Source organism: Humulus lupulus, chromosome 9 (genome assembly GCF_963169125.1).
Source record: "Humulus lupulus chromosome 9, drHumLupu1.1, whole genome shotgun sequence".
Classification (NCBI taxonomy): domain Eukaryota; kingdom Viridiplantae; phylum Streptophyta; class Magnoliopsida; order Rosales; family Cannabaceae; genus Humulus; species Humulus lupulus.
The window spans coordinates 185,148,190-185,166,716 of NC_084801.1; the positions used below are offsets into that span (position 1 = coordinate 185,148,190).

An 18,527-nucleotide genomic window follows, 5' to 3' on the forward strand; every position below is an offset into this window, starting at 1 on the left:
ACTAATTTAAAATTATTGCATATAAAATAAGAGAATTGGTAAGGGATCTGTCTTATCAAACTAATATTAGGGCTCTGCAACAAATTTTACAACCCGCTCAACTTGAAAAATCCGCCCAAACCAACCCAAAAAAATCGCCAAAAAACGCAACCCGAATAAATCGACCAAAATTTAAACCGCCCAATTATTACATTGGGCGGATTGAAAATATAATCCAACCCGCCCAATTAAGCATTTATTATCAATTTGTTATTTTTAATATATTCAAATAAATATATAAATTAATTAAGTTTTGTTTTAATTTTTTTACTATAATTTAAAATATTGTTTTAAGCTTAAAAAGACAAACTTCACACTATTAGTACTAGTATTTAAAAGAAAAAATTTTCAAAAATGTAAAAAAAAAAAATACCACTTTTGTTTGGGCGGGTTGACCCGCCCAACCCGCCAAAAAAAAATACAATTTCGGTTTGGGCGGGTTAACCCGACCAACCCGCCCAAATTATTGGACGGGTTAAAAAAAAAATTTCTTAATTGGGCAAGTTACGGGTCACTTTTGCTAACCCGATTATGACATTGGACGGGTAAAAATGTCTTGTAACCCGACCAACCCGCCCAATGCGCAGCCCTAACTAATATCGTATTTTTCGTATTTGAATTTAATAAATATAATAGGATATTGATAACTAATTATAAGATATTATTTTATTTAGTGTTGGACACCTTAAATTACCAAATAACAATACTCATAAAATAAAAGATAATTCTTTGGTAGGGGCTTATGGGCATTTTCTATTTCTGCATATAAGGAAAAATTATAACATATTTTTTTATGACAATGTATATTATAGTTAGAACAGACATCTCATCAATTTTTGAGAAATTTTAAATAATTTACTGTGCCCAAATCAGAGTTCAAACGGTCAATTTCACACATGACTAATTTTTTTAATATCCGTGGAAAACAGACTGTTTGAACTCTGATTTGGGCACGGTAAATTATTCAGAATTTCTCAAAAATTTGTGGGATGTCTACTATAACTATAATATACAACTTATAAAAAAATTATAATTTTTCCAAATACCAAAAATAGAAAATGATCCTACATTAGGGACAGAAATTATCCTAAAATAAAAAGAATAATAAATCAATTGTTTGCCTAGCTAGTAATTCTAATAAAAATATTGGGAAATTTTATAGTAGGAGTGTCAATTTAGCTCCTACCAGTAGTGACATATCTGTTTTTTCACACGTAGAGAAATTATAACTCAATTTTTTTATATGATGGTGTACATTGTAGTTATAACAAGCATCCTACCATTTTTTCAGAAAACTCCGAATAATTTACGATGCTCAAAATATGGTTTAAACAGTCAATTACACACGTGTTTTTTTTATATACGAGTACGTGCAACTAACTATTTTAAACTTTATAGTTTTCGGTATAATAAGGTATTTAGAATATTTTAAAAATCAGTGAAATGACTACTATGACTACAATATACACTTTCGTATAAAAATTTATATTATAATTTTTTGACTTACCAAAAACAAAAATACCCTTTTGAACTAAATTGACACTTCTATTATGGACTTTTCCAATACCAAAATGAGATGAGAGAATGGATCTAGGAGATTGGAGTGGGGATTTGGTTGGGGATGACACAACCTAGCTACTTGACTTTACATTAAATTCTTTGTATGTCTCAGCCTCCGTCACTCTGATCTATTGGGGCTCCGCCGCAGAGGGAAGCAAGGCCTTCATCATCGATTGAGGCGCCGCCCTTTTTTCTCATTTAATCATATCGTTCGAGAGAGCCTTTATAACACCACAGACCATTCAATTTTTGTGGGCCAGTGTTGTAATTTCTGCTCATTTATTTTTTATTTTCATTTGGGAAGAAAGAAAAAATAATCATCATCATTACACAAAAATAACATTTGTATTTGTACTGCTATTATCTTCTTCTTCTTTTTTTTCCTTTCACAAATAAGAAAAGAATAGACTAGTTGCATTTTTTTTTCACAACCTCATTTTGTCACAAGGATATATTTTGGTGATTTTTTGAGTCAAAATAAAATAAAAAATCGAGGAGAATTTATTGATTAGTGAATGTTATTGAAGTGTGAAAATGAGTTAAAATAAAATTAATTAATCATTAGTAGAATTATCCATGTTTTTGTAAATTGTTTAATATTTACTGTTATCCACATTTCCAGTCATGGGCCCGGGGCGATAGTCCAGGCCCATAGTTTGGGCATTCGGATATTGGCTCAGCCAGGCCCGCTTGGTACAGGAGTAATCAAGGGCTACGGCCAAAGAGTAGTTCCGGATCCGGATGGTATCCGGAAAGGTGATCCAGGATAATCGCCTAGGAGATGTATGGTCAGCTGGGATTACGGTCGGAGTGGATGCAAAGACGATCCCGTTGCCTGGTAAACGGTCCGGGTCCCTGGTAAACGAAGAGGGACCAAGGTAAACAAACCCGGGCTATGCCCTCCAGGTTGGCAGGAAAAGGGATCCGTGACCCTGAAGCCGCCCCATGACATGTGGGGGGTTGTCACTTTTCACCTACTGACAAGTCCGCCTCGGGGTCGTGCGCCGCCATTTCAGACCTGTGTTGTCACTACTCCGACTGATCTTGTCCTCTGGGTCTGCCTCGTAACTCGAAATGTGCAGACTGAAAGCCCCCAATTTTTCGAGTGATAGATATGCTTTGGATTGCCCCCGTGGGCTCTGGTTAATATTCGTCTTTTATGTTTTTACCCTTGGTATTGGGCTTCCTATAGAGAGGCCAATAATATTTGTATCTTTATTGGGCCTGGGTCAGCCCGGCCCAAGTCCAGTATTCCTGTGAGCCTATAAATACATGTGACAGAGCACTGGGGGGATCGGTGGCTTGTACATAATTTTGCTGCAAAAACTGGCAGAAAACTCCATTGTAAAAAGCTCTCTAAGCTCTAATACAACTGACTCATGGACTAAGGCTCATTAACGCCCCAACCACGTAAAAATCTTGTTTGCATTTTCAAAATCCTTTCTTTTTAAGCTTTCTTATATTTCATAATTATAGTTACCGAAAAATACGGTAAACATTTACATTTATTTGCAATTATCAAGTCTTGGGCTAATTAGGGTGTTCTAGCTAGGTTTTTTTTTATTTTTTTTCTTGTAAAGATGATTCGTGAAGATTCATATCTGTCTAAACAAACTGATACTTTATTCAAACAATTTTTACTATGAGAAAAAACACTTTTAGTAACGGCTAAAAAATATCACTGTAGAGTTTTGGCGTTGATTGCCCAATTGCCACCAAATCCGTCGACGCCTTAAAGAGTTTTGGTGGCAGCTAATAACCGACACCAAAAGGGTATAGATTTCAGCTATTAGTCGACATCATTCACACCCTTAAAGGTGTTAGTTTTTGGTCGAGGCCAATAAAAATATTTTTAGTGTTGCTTGGTGGCCAACGCCAAAATTCAAAACATGGAGATTTTAAAAAGTCATTTTTTCAATCGTAATCTAAAATTTTCATTATTTTTTAGTGACAGTCAACACATTTGACGAACACCAACAAGTGATGCAAAAAGCACTTTTTGTAGTAATATTTTTCCACTATGCATATTAATAAAGTTAAGTTGTTAATAAATACTTGGTAAATCTTAATAAAATGGAACTTTCAATTAAAATTAATGATTATAATACGATAAAACATCTCCACACGTGCCACAGACACGTACCTCGGCTAGTAAGTTATAACAATATGAAGGAAAAATGCACTTCTCTACAATGGCGGGACTTGCCTATGTGGACAGGAAGGCCAAGCAAAAGGATTTTAAATATTAAATTAGAAAGATAATTTTTAAATATTTTTTTTAATGTAAAGTTAAATATTTTTAAAAAAATTGGGGGATTATTACTTGTGCAATTGCATGCAAGCCCTTATGTTCTATGCACAATCCCAATTGGTTTAATGTTGAATTTCTTGATCAATAGCAACAAAAGGTTATTTGGTTGATGATTAGTGGATTTCTTAAGAATCTGGTCATCTTTATTATGATTATTTTTTACAATTAGTAGATTTTTTGGTGACAAAATAATCCAAAGTATTCTTTCCAAATTGCCTTTACTAGTTGGGAAAAAAAAAACCTATAAGATATCCAATAGTTTGATCGATGAATGTGGGGTTCAATTTCCTTTTTGTTTCTAAGAATATTATAAATCTAAAGTCTCTTTTTCGATTTCTTTCCAAATTTTTTTCATTGATGTATCCCAATATTGCATAAATGATCATTTTATGTGTTTTGCACGCCAATAGCGCCTTTTTTTAATTATTCTTTTCATTTAAAGATAGTGTGATTATATTTGTATCTCAAATTTGATTAAGATACCTTATTTATTAAAAATTAATATATAATATTTAGTTTTATCAACTTATGCTCATATTTTTCTATTTTTTTTCCTTTTCATATTCTAAACAATATATATTTTAAATATTTAAATAAAATAAAAATTTAAACAAACATATATAAAAAAAATTGTCAAAAAGTAAGTTTTTTCCTAAAAAAATCATAAAACAAGATTATTTTTTTTTTAAATTAACAAAAAAAAAATTTTAGAATTTCAAAAAAAAAATATTGAGAAAAATGTTGAAAATAATTTTAAAAAATTAAATGAGGTGTCTATATATTTTTTTGGGGTGCAATACATATTTTGTAAAAAAAAAACATTATATATATTCCCCATTTATCTATTTAATTAGGCATTTTCGCTTATGTGTCATAATCGAACTTAACGGTGAGAATTGACGGTTGTACTAAACTGTATCAAAATATGGACGGAAGGTATTTTCGCCGCTAAAATAATAATTTGAGTACTTAAGTACTACAAACGTAATAAATTAGATACTTCTGCAAATATTCCTAAAAAAACATCTAAAGAAAGTTGTTATGCATGTAGAGCGACAGTGTATATATATTGATCGTAAGCAAATAGAATATTTTTTCCTTTTGAAATTTATATATTGTCAATTGCCAGTGGCCCTATATATACTTAAACTTTTATCTTTAAAATATATTTTAACATTGCAACAAGATTTTGTGGATTTCGTTTTCAAGGCAATTTACAAGTTGGTAGTTACATGGAAGAAACCCCACTTGGTTTTAAATATGTAATATGATGAATGATTATTTATTAAAATCTTGAAAGCAACTTGCAAAGCAAATCTTCCCATCTATCTATAAAATTTAGTTTAATTGTATAGTTTTATTTATGTAGCTTTTGTATGGTCGAGATTTGCTCGAGAGGACCAATATTGATTTGGTAGAAAGTAGAGAAAGGGACCTATAAAAATATACTCCATACGCTTAATGCTTAATGAGTGTCTATTACCACTAAGTCTATAAAGAAATAAATAAATAATGCTAAAGTGGCACTAATATCATCTTAGACCATTTTGAATGGGATATGTAAATAGTGTATTATATTTGGCACAAAAAGTTAATATATTATATATTTAACATAATTTTTAGCATTATGTTCCAATGAACAATTGTAAAAATTGTTGTAAAATTTAATATTTCATTAATGTTAATTTGATATTTATTGAAAATATACAAAAAGTAATCATTTTTCTTTATATTTTATTATTGATGATATACGATAATAATAAAATAATAATGTAAAAATATAGCATTCAATGTAAATAGATAAAAATAATATAAATGACATAAAAGTAAATAAAAAATGTAGTATTTATGGTGATGCAAAATATGCACCATGCTATTGTTACACTCAAATTTCAAGGATGGATAAATGAGCCTCGAAATGTAGACTCGAAAAGCGTAAGCTTGAAAATAATAAACATTGGTTGAACACTTGTAAAAAATAGGCATGATTCCTAATCTGTTGTCATTGGCGATCGAGCACAAGTTAAAAGGCTCGAGCTTAAGTTCCAAGCTCGAAAGAAAGAATATTCTCTGAAGCGTGTGGATATTATTCGAACCTTAGTTGGAAGCTCGAAGGCATTGGTCTCTAAAGATCGAGTTCGATGAAACCACTAGGTGAGGAGGAGGCTGACTGGGATAACAAGCTCAAAATCATGTCGATCTCAAAAAGCACGTTAACCTTGCATTCAAGATCAACAACACATTTTGCACACAGCAGCTGTTAGGAAATCCCTATTCCTTAGGGATTTGCTCTTATTTGATATTAAATTCCAATTATCATGGGATATTATGAAATTAATGTATTTATTTACATTTATTTGAAATTTGAATAATTGATTGTAACTTTCAGTGGAAGATATTCTCCTAACCAGGTCTATAAATAACCTGATATTTTTCATTTGTATTCACACACAAAATTGTACTGAGAATACTATGTTGAATTGTTCTGAAAGAATATCAAAATCAATAATATTGACTTGTGGACTAGGCAGATTTTAATTGCTGAACCACGTAAAAGTTCTTTCATTCTTTTTAAAATATTGTTTAGTACTGCTCAAATTTAAGTTGATGAAAAACAACGTCAACGATTATATTGTATGCCAAATTTGGTCCAATTTTTAGCACATGCTAAATTTGTCACAATTTTTGGTACACTATTGGAGCAAGATTTTTAGTAAAGTGAGCCATATTTTAGCATTGTATCACAAATTTGCTACTCCATTAGAGATGCTCTTATATGATATATTTTAATATCGAGCCCTTATATATTTTAATTTAAAATAAATTATATGATACCTAATACTAAAATGCTTCAATTAACATAAAATAATGTTGGGTACCACCATGGACTTTTACAATGCTTGTATATGAAACAAAAATTTGTAAGTTGTTTTAATTAGTTTCCAATCCCCACAATGCAAAAAGTTTGGCACGCGTTAATCTCTGTTTTGGCGAAATTAAATGTAATATAATATATATTATACTAAAAAAAATATTAAAATAAAAGGCCTAGAGTGTGTATTCAAGTCGTAAACTAAATTAATAAAAATTACAATGCATTAATACGAATCTGACCCGAGCTAGAATCGGCCAATATTAAATCCCCAGCATTTAAGCCATGACGTGTAGGGAAAAAGATATGATCCCATATTTAAAGAAAATCAATTATTTGCTTTTTGACCATCACATATATATAAAATATATATTTATAGAAAAATTCTAAAGGTGGGTCTCTTTACCTGGTAGGTATTCGATAAGATATTTCTGGAATTGGAATGTATAAAAATTATAATTCAAAATTTTTTATATTATAATATGTTGGAACTTTATTTTGTGAATTGTTAAAAATTGAAAAAAAATAGTTGTGTGTGATATGTGAAAAGTCTCACATGGAATTGAAACACTCTTTAAGGAGTGTATATAAGTTGCAAATGTTATGTCTTGGGGTGTGCCTCAAGGGGTACCCAGTTTTGTGCGCATGGGTGATGACTCATACACTTGACCACCACGCGCGCCACCGTCAACCAAGCTAAGCTTGGTGGGTGGTGTGGTGTCGTATTTTTAATTTTTTCAACAAAGGTAACTAAACGTTTATTGTTTTATTAATTAAATTAATCTTAAAACGTTTTTAGCCGTTTTATGGGGTCTCTTCTGTGTATAAGTTAGATCAAACATTTTTTGAAAAGAGAAGTCTATTTTCTTCTTGGTTCTACGAATTTTCTCAGAGCATTTTTATAAGGGTGTACAAAAACGATCTTCTCGGTGCAGTGAGGAATCGTACAGAGGCTGTTTTATCCTGGGGACAGCGTGGTTGATAGACTGCCGTGCACACTTAGGGCAGAGCTGCAAAACGTCTTAAAGAGAGCGACATTGCCCGCGACTCAGCCAGAAAAATTGATCGGTAATTTCGTTCTATTTTTATTCTCTATTGAGGTTTATCATGATATATATTGTAGTTATAGCACGCACCCCATTAATTTTTAAAAAAATTCTAAATATTTTACAAAGCCGAAAACTAGAGTTGAAAATGGTTAGTTGCACGCGTATAAAAAAACATGTATCCAATTCGACTGTTTGAATATTGTTTTGGGCATTGTAAATTATTAGGAATAACCTGAAACTAGCGGGATATCTGCTATAACTACAATGTACAACGTCATATAAAATAATTTGGGTTATAATTTCTCTACATGCTGGAAACAAAAACACCCCCATTAGGGGCTAAAATGACATTCATACTATAGAATTTCTCTATATTTATATATATAATAGTAAATTGCGGTTAAAATACTCAACGTTGCACTTTTATACTCAATATTTTTTTTCGACAATAAATATACTCAATTTCTTCAAAATGTTGCACTTTTATACACAAACGTTTTTTTGGCAATAAATATGCTCAGTATTTTTAAAATGTTGCACTTTTATACCTATTTTCTTTTATTATTTTGATAAATAATAGGAAAGTGAAAGAAAAATATATGGTTTTAATCATATTTTAAATTTTAAATTATGTTCTTCCTTATTCTTTCTCAAAACAATAAAAATAACTATTTAAGATTTTAAAATTAATCAAAATAATTAAAACTTATACTTTTCCTTCACTTTTTAAAAAGAATTACATTTTAAATTGATGAAAAAATATTTTTTTAATTATTTTAAATCATTTTTATTAATTTTTAATTTAAAATAGTTATTTTGAGGAATAATAAGAAATATAAATAATTTAAAATTTTAAAAATAATTAAAAACATATATTTTCCCTTAACTTTCTTATTATTTCTAAAAATAATAATAATAAAAGGTATAAAAATACAACATTTTTAAAACATTAAGTATATTTAGCGCCAAAAAAATTGGGTATAAAATTGTAATATTTTGAAGATATTGAGTATATTTATTGCCGAAAAAAAAATTGGGTATAAAAATACAACATTTTAAAAATATTGAGTATTTTAGCTACAATTTACTCTATTAAAAATTAATATTAAAATATGCACCAAACAATGTGACATTATTTTTTAAAACAAAGTTTCAGTTTCAATAAATATGATTGGTTAACCTAAATCATCTCAATTTGCATTATATATATAAAGAATATGCATCTTGTTTTCGGTAGCCCATCACTTGAGAACTCCAAAGTTAAGTGTGCTTGATCTGGAGTAGTCTCATGATGGGTGACCTCCTAGGAAGTTTTCCTACGAAGCGTGCAAGTGAGGACAAAGCACGCTGGAAAGACTCGTGTTGATTTGCAGGGTCAGTCGTCATTCCAAGAAGCATCCATAGTGACGTGGGGCGTTACAAATGGTATCAGAGTCTTGACCCAGCCGGAAGTGTGGCCGACGAGGACGTCAGACCCCTAAGGGAAGGTGATTGCGACAATCAGAATCTCGTGATCTGCAGGGGGAAAGACCGGGTAAAAGCTATGTAATCCCACATCGCTTGGGGAAGGTCAAGTGTGATATTACAAGACTGTGTAGGTATGAGACTACACAATTGAAGATGGCTTAAATGGATTGATGGATATTACCTATGCCAACAAGAAGAATCTTCTTTTCGGTAGCTCATCACTTGAGAACTCCACAGTTAAGCGTGTTTGACCTAGAGTAGTCTCATGATGGGTGACCTCTTGGAAGTTTTCTTAGGAAGCGTGCGAGTGAGGACAAAGCACGTTGGAAAGACTCGTGTTGGTTTGCAGGGCCAATCGTCATTCCAAGAAGCATCCATAGTGACATGGGGCGTTACAACACACACTCAATTTGCACACACTTTTTACACACAAAGATGTATGTTTAATTTCAACCATAGATATTTTTAAGTGGGGGTCACATCACTTTTAATTGTGTGGTTAAGATTAAATACACATCATTGTGTGTAAAAAGTGTGTGCAATTTGAGTTTGCCCCTGTCGTTACTCTTTTGGAGAAGCTAGTATTCCTAGTTTGTTTAAAATGAAATGTATATATATATATACATATAATGTTACTTAATTCCAAAAATTGTGACAGTCAGAATCTCGTGATCCATAAGGGGAAAGACCTGGTAAGCTGTGCAATCCCACACCGCCTGGGGAAGGTCAAGTGTGATGATTCTAAGACTGTGTAGGTATGGGACTGCACAATTGAAGATGGCTTAAATGGATTGATGGGTACTATCTATATCAGGAAGATGCATCTTCTTTTTGGTAGCCCATCACTTGAGATATCCAAAGTTAAGTGTGCTTGGCCTGGAGTAATCTAGGGATGGGTGATCTCCTGGGAAGTTTTCCCAGGAAGTGTGCGAGTGAGGACAAAGCACGCTGGAAAGACTTGTGTTGGTTTGTAGGGCCAGTCGTCATTCCAGAAAGCAGCCATAGTGATGTGGGGCGTCACAAAAATACCTTAGAAAAATTTAACCACAAAAATACCATGCCACGTTAGCATGGTATACCAAAATTTTAAACAAATAGGGAATTTCCACTTCTCGAATTTCTTCATTTTTCTAGGTTGTAAAAAGTTACATTTTTGTTGCTTACAATACAAATAAGATATTGATTTGTTACTTTTCTTATTTAAAAAAAAAACTTTATTTTTAGATCATAATATTTGAGAAACTTTTTGTTACCTCTAAAACTTATTTATAAACATTTTAATATACCAATTACTTATTTTTAGGTTTTATCATGGTATCCTATTATGTAAGATACATTTTGGTAACCTTCAAGCACATTTAAGAAATTAATGAGTTGTCATATAGTATAACAAGTTACTATACTTAGTAAATGCTTCTATTTAGTATACTACATAGTAACTTTTTAAAATATATATAATACACGTTTTAGTCACCATATTTTTCACATGTGAATTATTGAGGTATTCGGATTAACCAAGCAAAAAAGAAACTTACAAGTTACTTTAATCATAGCAAAATAATGCACATTTTTAGCTACTTACAGTGTCAAGAAAATATTGATTGGTTAATTTTTAGGTTATATTATGGTATCATATTATTTAAGTTGCATTTTAGTAACTTTCAAACTTATTTTATAAACTAATGAGTTGCCATATAGTATAACAAGTTACCATATTTAGTAAATGCTTCTATTTAGTTTACTACATAGTAACTTTTAAATATATATATATATATTACACATTTTAGTCACCGTGTTTTTTACATGTGAATTATTGAGGTATTCTAATTAACCAAGCAAAAAGAAACTTACAAGTTACTTTAAAATCATAGCAAAATAATGCACATTTTTAGTTAATTACAATGTCAAGAAAATATCGATTGGTTACTTTTTAATAAAAAGCTTAATTTTTAGACCATATTAATTCATATACATTTTGGTTATCTCCAAATCTTAAGATACTGATAAGTAATTTTTAGATTATTTATGGTATCTTATTAATTAAGATATATTTTGGTAACATTCAAGCATGTTGTACAAACTAATTAGTTAACATATAATATATCAAGTTGCCATATTTACTAAATGGTTCTATTTAGTGTACTACATAGTAATTTTAAAAAAAACTGCTATACAAGTTTAGCCACTCATGTTGTTTACATGTGAATTATAAAGGTATACTAATTAGCCAAGCAAAAAAAAACTTACAAATTACTTTAAAATCATAGCAAATAATGGCCTTTTTTGGGACTCTTTGATTTAACTTTTACTTAAATAAATTAAAAACCAGCTACACAGTTACTTTTTATTCATGATAGATATTATCAACCAAAAATAAGCTTAGAGATAATTAAGTAAAATAAAGTATTTTGTAGAAAGGTAAATAATCAGTATCTGATTGGTATCGTAAGCAACCAAATAGTTGTTTTTGATTTTGGTGACAACGAGAAAACATATGCTTCCCATATATCAAAATTACCACCTTGAAAAATAGGTTGTAATGGTACCACTCTTGAGCTCAAACGACCAGCGGTGTGGTGGGAATTTTATTTTAAAGTTCTTGAGCAGAGAGAGGAAAATAAGTAATATAATGTTATATTGTTCACAAAAAATGGTAGGAACAATAATATTTTTGGAATTAAGATGGGTCAAGGCATTTTTGGAATTAAGATGATAAAAAATGTACCAAAAGTAAATTTCTTTTCAAATACTTTTTTTGAGAAGCTATTTTCTAAATTGGAATAATTTTTATTATTCTTAATTTACTCATAAAAGATATTATTATTATTATTATTATTATTATTATTATTATTATTATTTAAACACTTTATAGATAAAATTTTCATTAAAAAAAGATCTTTATATAATAGTTATCCAAATAGAAAAAAATAAGTCAAAGCTTTTACTTATGTTAAAAGCATAAGTTTTGTCAAACAAGACCATTATTTGATTGTTTCGCTAAAAAAAAAGTTTGAGCATAATCAAAATTTGGCATTGTTGCCCACGAAGGAGGTTCAAAGTAAGAAAAAGTTATTTCGAAACAATTTAGCGAAAAAGGTAAGTGATTTTTATTTTTGATTTTAATATTGTGTTGTTATTTATCTATTGGGCCCGATCTTCGCCCAAAAGTATCATAAAAGCCAAAGACGGATCAATAAATGCTCTATTCAACTTTGTTATTTGTCGTGTTTAGCAGGGTGACGTGGACCAATCATGATAAGCTCTTCTTTACACTTAAACCGCCATATTTTTCTAAAAATAGCACCTCGTCGGACCTAAAAATGAACCTTTGATTCTTTGTTCACATTCATACTTTACTTGTGAGATTTTGAGAGGTTCATTACTGACTTGAGCGACAGAGTGTCTTTTTCTAGGTACCCCCAAGATGTTTCTCTTCTCAACTTCTCCAAGATTTGGCAGACATCTCCAAGTGCTTTTATCAAAACCAATCTAGTGCAATCAATCCATAACCCTAATCCTGACGAAACCTGGATTGATTGTGCTTATGATTTATTTTTTTTTGGATTTAACAGTCTTTGTGGAACTCGTAATATTTTTTGGGGTCGCATCTAATTCGAATACTCTTGATGGGTTTTGGTTTACCAAACAAGTTCAAGTCCTCAATGGTTGCATAAATATAGTCGATTAGAGCATTCATGTAACAACCCAAAATCACTAATATGCCTTAAGGGCCTTGATTAGTGTGTCGGGAGGGCATAATTGGCTTATGTGTGAATTTATTAACTTAATGCATGATTATATGATAAGCATGCTAGTAAGGTTATATGAATATAAATGTGATTATATGCTTTAATTGTGAGAACCACATTATTATGTGGGTAAATCTGCAGCATGCGACTTGAGGCGATCCTAGGGAGCTAGCTAACGGGAAAGTCACAACAGGACTTAGTACTTGACTTCGGGTAAGTCAAGGGGCATTTTAAGTGTTGGATGGTTATTTAGGTTATTGGGATATGGAAATAAATAATTTGAGATATCTTTGAGGTTAGGAAGTCTAGGTGCGAATACTTATGGAATTTTACCATTTTGCCCTCGGGGACGTTTCCGGTACCCCGAGCCTTGGGATTAACTTAATTATCTAAGGATAGACTAAGTAAAAAGACTCAGAACACAGTAGAACATAGGGAACCAACCCTCCCTCTTTCTCCCTTTCTCTCTTAAAGGAAAACTACTAGAACTTGAGGATTTTAGCTGGGAAATTCAGTGGATTGGGCTGGAGTTTGGAAGGATTAGTCTAGTGTTCAGCTAGGGACTCAGTCAAGAACTAAGGTAAGATATAAGCTTGAAGCATGGTGATTAAAATTCTATGTTATAGCTGAGTTTTGAAGTGTTTATGAACTTTGGTGTTGAAGGGCAGAATTGAGGCTTGAAAGCTTGGGTTTTAGCTCAGAAATTGTTAAGGAAGTTGGTTCATCAAATAAGGTAAGCTTCAATTCATAATTTAGAGTTTAAATTCTGAGTTTGCATGATTGGTTTTGATGTTTTTTAGTATGTGAGTTTCAGAGATTATAGTGAGTTTTTAATGAGTTTCTAGACTAGGTTTCAGCTGGGTTGTGTTGTTGGAATCATGTGAGAAGTTTTGGGATAATTGAGTTGTGGAATTGGGGTAGTTTTGGATGATTTTGAGTGAGGTTTAGGAGTTAAAAATGGTGGGTTTTCTGGGTTCGAAGGGGTCGGGCCGCGGCATAGTTTTTGGTGAGCTGCGGCCTTCTGAAGCTGAAGTGTGCTGAGGGAGGAGGGCGGGCCGCGGCATGGTTTGAGTAGGGCCGTGGCCCGTGTCTGGTTCTGAGCCTAGATGGGCTCTGTTTGGGGGCTATGTTGTGGCATGGATGGCTTGTGCCACGACCTTTAAGGGATTTTAGGACTTTAAGCATGGGAATTTTACCTAGGGTGCTCGGGATTGAATCTACTACCGTGTTTGGTGGAATTCAATGTGCCGGAGACAAGAACTTTATCTAGAAGCCCTTTCACAACTATTGATGGTAACCCTTATCCTGGTTGTGACTAGGTACTAAACTAGGGCTCGGGGATCGGATCGTGCTCAAGAGGCATCGCTCGTAGTCAGTACATTTGGGAACTAAAGGTAAGAAAACTGCACCCGGTTGTGGATTTATCATGGGACTAATGGTTCCCTATTTTGTATGCTTTGAAAGGATGGTATTATGCCATGTAAACAGTAAACCAACGGCCTAAGAGTGCCAAAGTTTACACTAGAGCACAGGGCGTGGCTTGGCCACTGGTAGCTGAGGACAGCTTATTATGCATTAAGCTCGGTTTAAGCGGGCCGGAGTCAGTGGGATAAATAGAGAGTGCGACCTAAGGCGTCGACCCTGATTAGTATGTGATTTGTTTGTTATTATTGATTGGTGGATTATTATGCTATATAGCTGAGTGATGATTAGCTGATTCTCTGGTTGAATCTTCATGCTTTGTGATTACTATGGTATGTTAAGTGTATGAACATGCTTAAAGGGTTATCCAAATGTTATTATTGCTTGTTATGTAATATGATATGTTTTCTTGCTGGGCCTTGGCTCACGTGTAACACCCTCACTTATTTTAGTTAAAACCATATCTGAGGTGTTACGTTTTAAAACTATATCATAATTTCTTATTGCGGAAGTCTGGACATTTTTTTTTTTTTTAAACTTGAAAACTTATTTCACATTATTTATATTAAACATAAAGTGTGTCTCAAACATATTATACATAAATATTAAATAACCCAATTTGTTTTCAAAACATAACTTCACACTTTATTACAAATATCACATTGATAAACTGAAATAACCCACAAAAAGGTCGATATGTTCATATGTACAAATCAGGGTCAGGACCATGCTTCAGTTCTCCTCATGTCATTCACACATTTCTTTCTCTACCTGCAACACAGGACAACTGTGAGCCTAAAGCTCAGTAAGCAAAGTAATGCATGCAATGCTAATGATTACCCAATATTATGGACATACATAACTTCTTTTTAAATTTTGGGCCCCTTAATATTGTGCACACTGTTTGAATTGGTCAATGCCTGCAGGGCTTGTTACACATATAATATAAAATCTCATAGGTTCTCCTCCGGCTAGCCATCACCACAGTAGGGCACATTAAAAACCTTATTCCATCGTTGCCCCGTCGGGCTCAAGAGTTAAGGCGGCCACACACTATGGTGTCAATACATATAACAATAACTCATATGGAGGAGAAATAAAAACGGAAATATGGCAAACAATATAATTGGTTCACTAAAACCTAGCCCAAATTATTGGGTAGCCACTATAAGCCTACTATAGGCCTCCGTTTACACTTATCAATACTTTCATTTGCCTTTTCAAAACAGTGGCACTGAACTTAAACTTCTTATTACAAATTTATTTTATGTTGCACAAAACTTGCAAAGGCATCATATGATTAATCATCATAATATCATGCATGGTCTTATGATGAAGTGTCAATGTATGTTAATACCACTTACTCACAAATATTCATATAATGCATACTTTCACATAACATGTAATTCTTGTGTTGCAGTTGAGTACTTTACTTACCTTCTGTCCAAAATATAATTCACCGTGTAACAAGTGGTGTCTTAGGTATTGATGTGCTTATCCTGACAATGGCATGGATTTCTCATCATAATGATGGCAGTAATACATTGAACTCTCATTTAAAAATACCCATAAAACATCATATCAAATTTCATACCCAAAACATGCCTAAAATGCCTTAAACCACCTAGATCGAGCATTAGATTTATCTTAGACATTTGGAGAAATTTTGACAGAGTTTCCCCTTAATTTTAGCTATCCTCAAATATCAAAATCAACCAATAATCAACATCAAATAACCTGCCATAACCATATATATCCCAAATACCAACATAATTCATCATAAAGTTATCATATACCGATTTTGATAAAAGTCTAATTTCCTAGATCATCACCTAAATTAAATGAGTCTCCGCATCTATTCAAACATTTATAAACATATATACTCTCTTATAAACTCAATCAAGTAACCAAAAATCAGCTTGTACTCCAAGAACCCCAAAAACCTCATAAAACACAAAATTTCACTTACCGAGCAACTTTTCGGCGAAAACAATCTCTTCAAGCTTTTCTAAACCTCAAACCACTTGGAAACCACCAAGAAATATCTTAACAAGAGATAAAACACCATAGATAAGCTCTCAGAAAAATTCAAAAACATAGTTTAACTTCGAAGTACAAGAACTTACCATAAAAAGGCTAGAACTAAGCTTAATCCACTTCTTTGGCTTTGATTTCACTTGGATCTCCTTAGAATTTCTTCAAACCAGCCAAGAAATTGTTTTTGGTTTTCTTTTCTCTTTGTTTTTCAGAGTAATGGTCGTGCAAAGTGATAAGGTTGATGAAAATTCTTTATTTTCAATGATTTAGCCTTATTGTATCAAAATTTGACACATTTCATCTCATCATTTCACCTTTTGACTTATGAAAACCTTATCACTTCAATAATTTCGACTTAATCATCTGCTAGGCCTATTATCCTTATGTGTAAAGCACTCACACCAAACCTTAGGTCCATATGACTTCATACCCAATAGTTATGCTTACCCGATCGAGCGTAGCGCACTTATGCTAAGCTCGTTTTGACTTTGCATCAATACCACTGATTATGTATACCTCCCATCAAGAATTGATCTAATGGTTATTGACTTTTGAACGCTGTTCCTTTTTGGGATCCCATGTGTAAAAATGTTTAGTTATATGAAATGTTCCCTTTTGAGACCAAAACCTTTTAACCCTAGTTCATTAGTGGTTTCTGTATCACTTTTTTTACTAAATGACTTGATTAGCAAGTCCTGCACCTTTATAAGTACACAGTGTAGCGGTCTTGGCTATCCAGGGAGTTACAATTCAACTAAGTTTAGTTGGTATAACGAGCTAGTAGGACATGATTCATCTCTAGATCTTCAACTCCCTGCTTCCAGGACTCTTAGGTCGAGTCTCCTCATTCTTTCTTTTATTGTCTCCCTTGGCTTCAATGTTTTATGTGATAAGATGGATGGTTTCACATTTATGGTTTCCAATACAATTACTGAGTTTTTTATTCCCTATAATATCTCTTTGCCATCTTGTAGAAGTGACCAAGTGTTCTGCGCTCTTCGCGTTCTAGGTTTTTCCACATATCATTTTGGGAAAAGACTTTGCCAATAAGCAAAGCACAGACTGATTCCTTTGGAGTATATGTGACTTTTGCAACTCCATGGGAAAATCGCTCTAGGTATGATGTTAGTGTCTCCCCTAGTCTCTGTCTTATGTTGCCTAGGTGGCTAACTAGGATAGAGAATTCTCTTGTGGCTTTATATTTTCGGATAAACTTGGATGTGAACTGCCCCATGAAATTATGGACTTAGGAGGAAGTTTTCTATACCACCTTTTTGTAGCTCCAGTGACTATAACTGCTAAGCAGTGACACTTGGCAAGGTTATTAACTTTCTGCTAGTCTATTAACTCGTTGAATGTGTCTATGTACTTTTAAGGGTCAAAATTCCTTTCATATGAGTCTATGTGAGGAATTTTGAGATCTAGCTGCTTGTGAGCCTTCAGGCTGGTTATTTTGATTCTTCTTGGGTGGAATTTCTTTTTGTTGGTTCTCTCCTATTGGTACTCCTTGTTGACCTTTACACTCACTATATCAGGATGTTGTGGGATTGTATTGAGGGTCTGGTTCATTCCTCCCACAACTTCGTTAAATTGTGTCTCAGTCACTGACACATTTTCTAAGGCTTCAGCCACACCTTCAATAGTTGGAGGAGTTGTATGGTTGGATCCTGCACGACGAGTGGTAGCACGCCATTTTTCCATGGTTGATGTGGTTTTGGACGTGTCTTTGAGAATAAGAATAAGTCTAGTGTTCATCTATGGTGTAATGTAACGACCCACTTATCTAGACTACTTGGACCATTAACGAATCTATACATAAAACTTACATTTTTGCGGAAATACCATAATTATATTGAAAACTTATGGAAACAAAGGTTACTTTCATAAAATAAGTAGGATATGGGTACCCATTGTCTTTAAAACAAAAATAACTTAAAAACTAAAAAGAGTTACATAGAAAATGCGGAAAATACATTTAAAACCATAAAAACATAAACATGACTACATCCTCGAATCGAATA

At 32.6% G+C, this 18,527-nt stretch overlaps 1 long non-coding RNA gene across 1 annotated transcript; it reads right to left on the reverse strand.

The window, feature by feature from the left end:
• Positions 1-14,904: 14,904 nt before the first annotated feature.
• LOC133802648 (uncharacterized) lies at positions 14,905-17,003 on the reverse strand. The gene is made up of 4 exons (XR_009877413.1): positions 16,596-17,003; positions 16,439-16,514; positions 15,907-15,968; positions 14,905-15,240 (listed from the first exon to the last, which is right to left on the reverse strand). It is a non-coding gene; the product is annotated as an uncharacterized LOC133802648 (long non-coding RNA).
• Between the last annotated feature and the right edge of the window lie 1,524 nt (positions 17,004-18,527).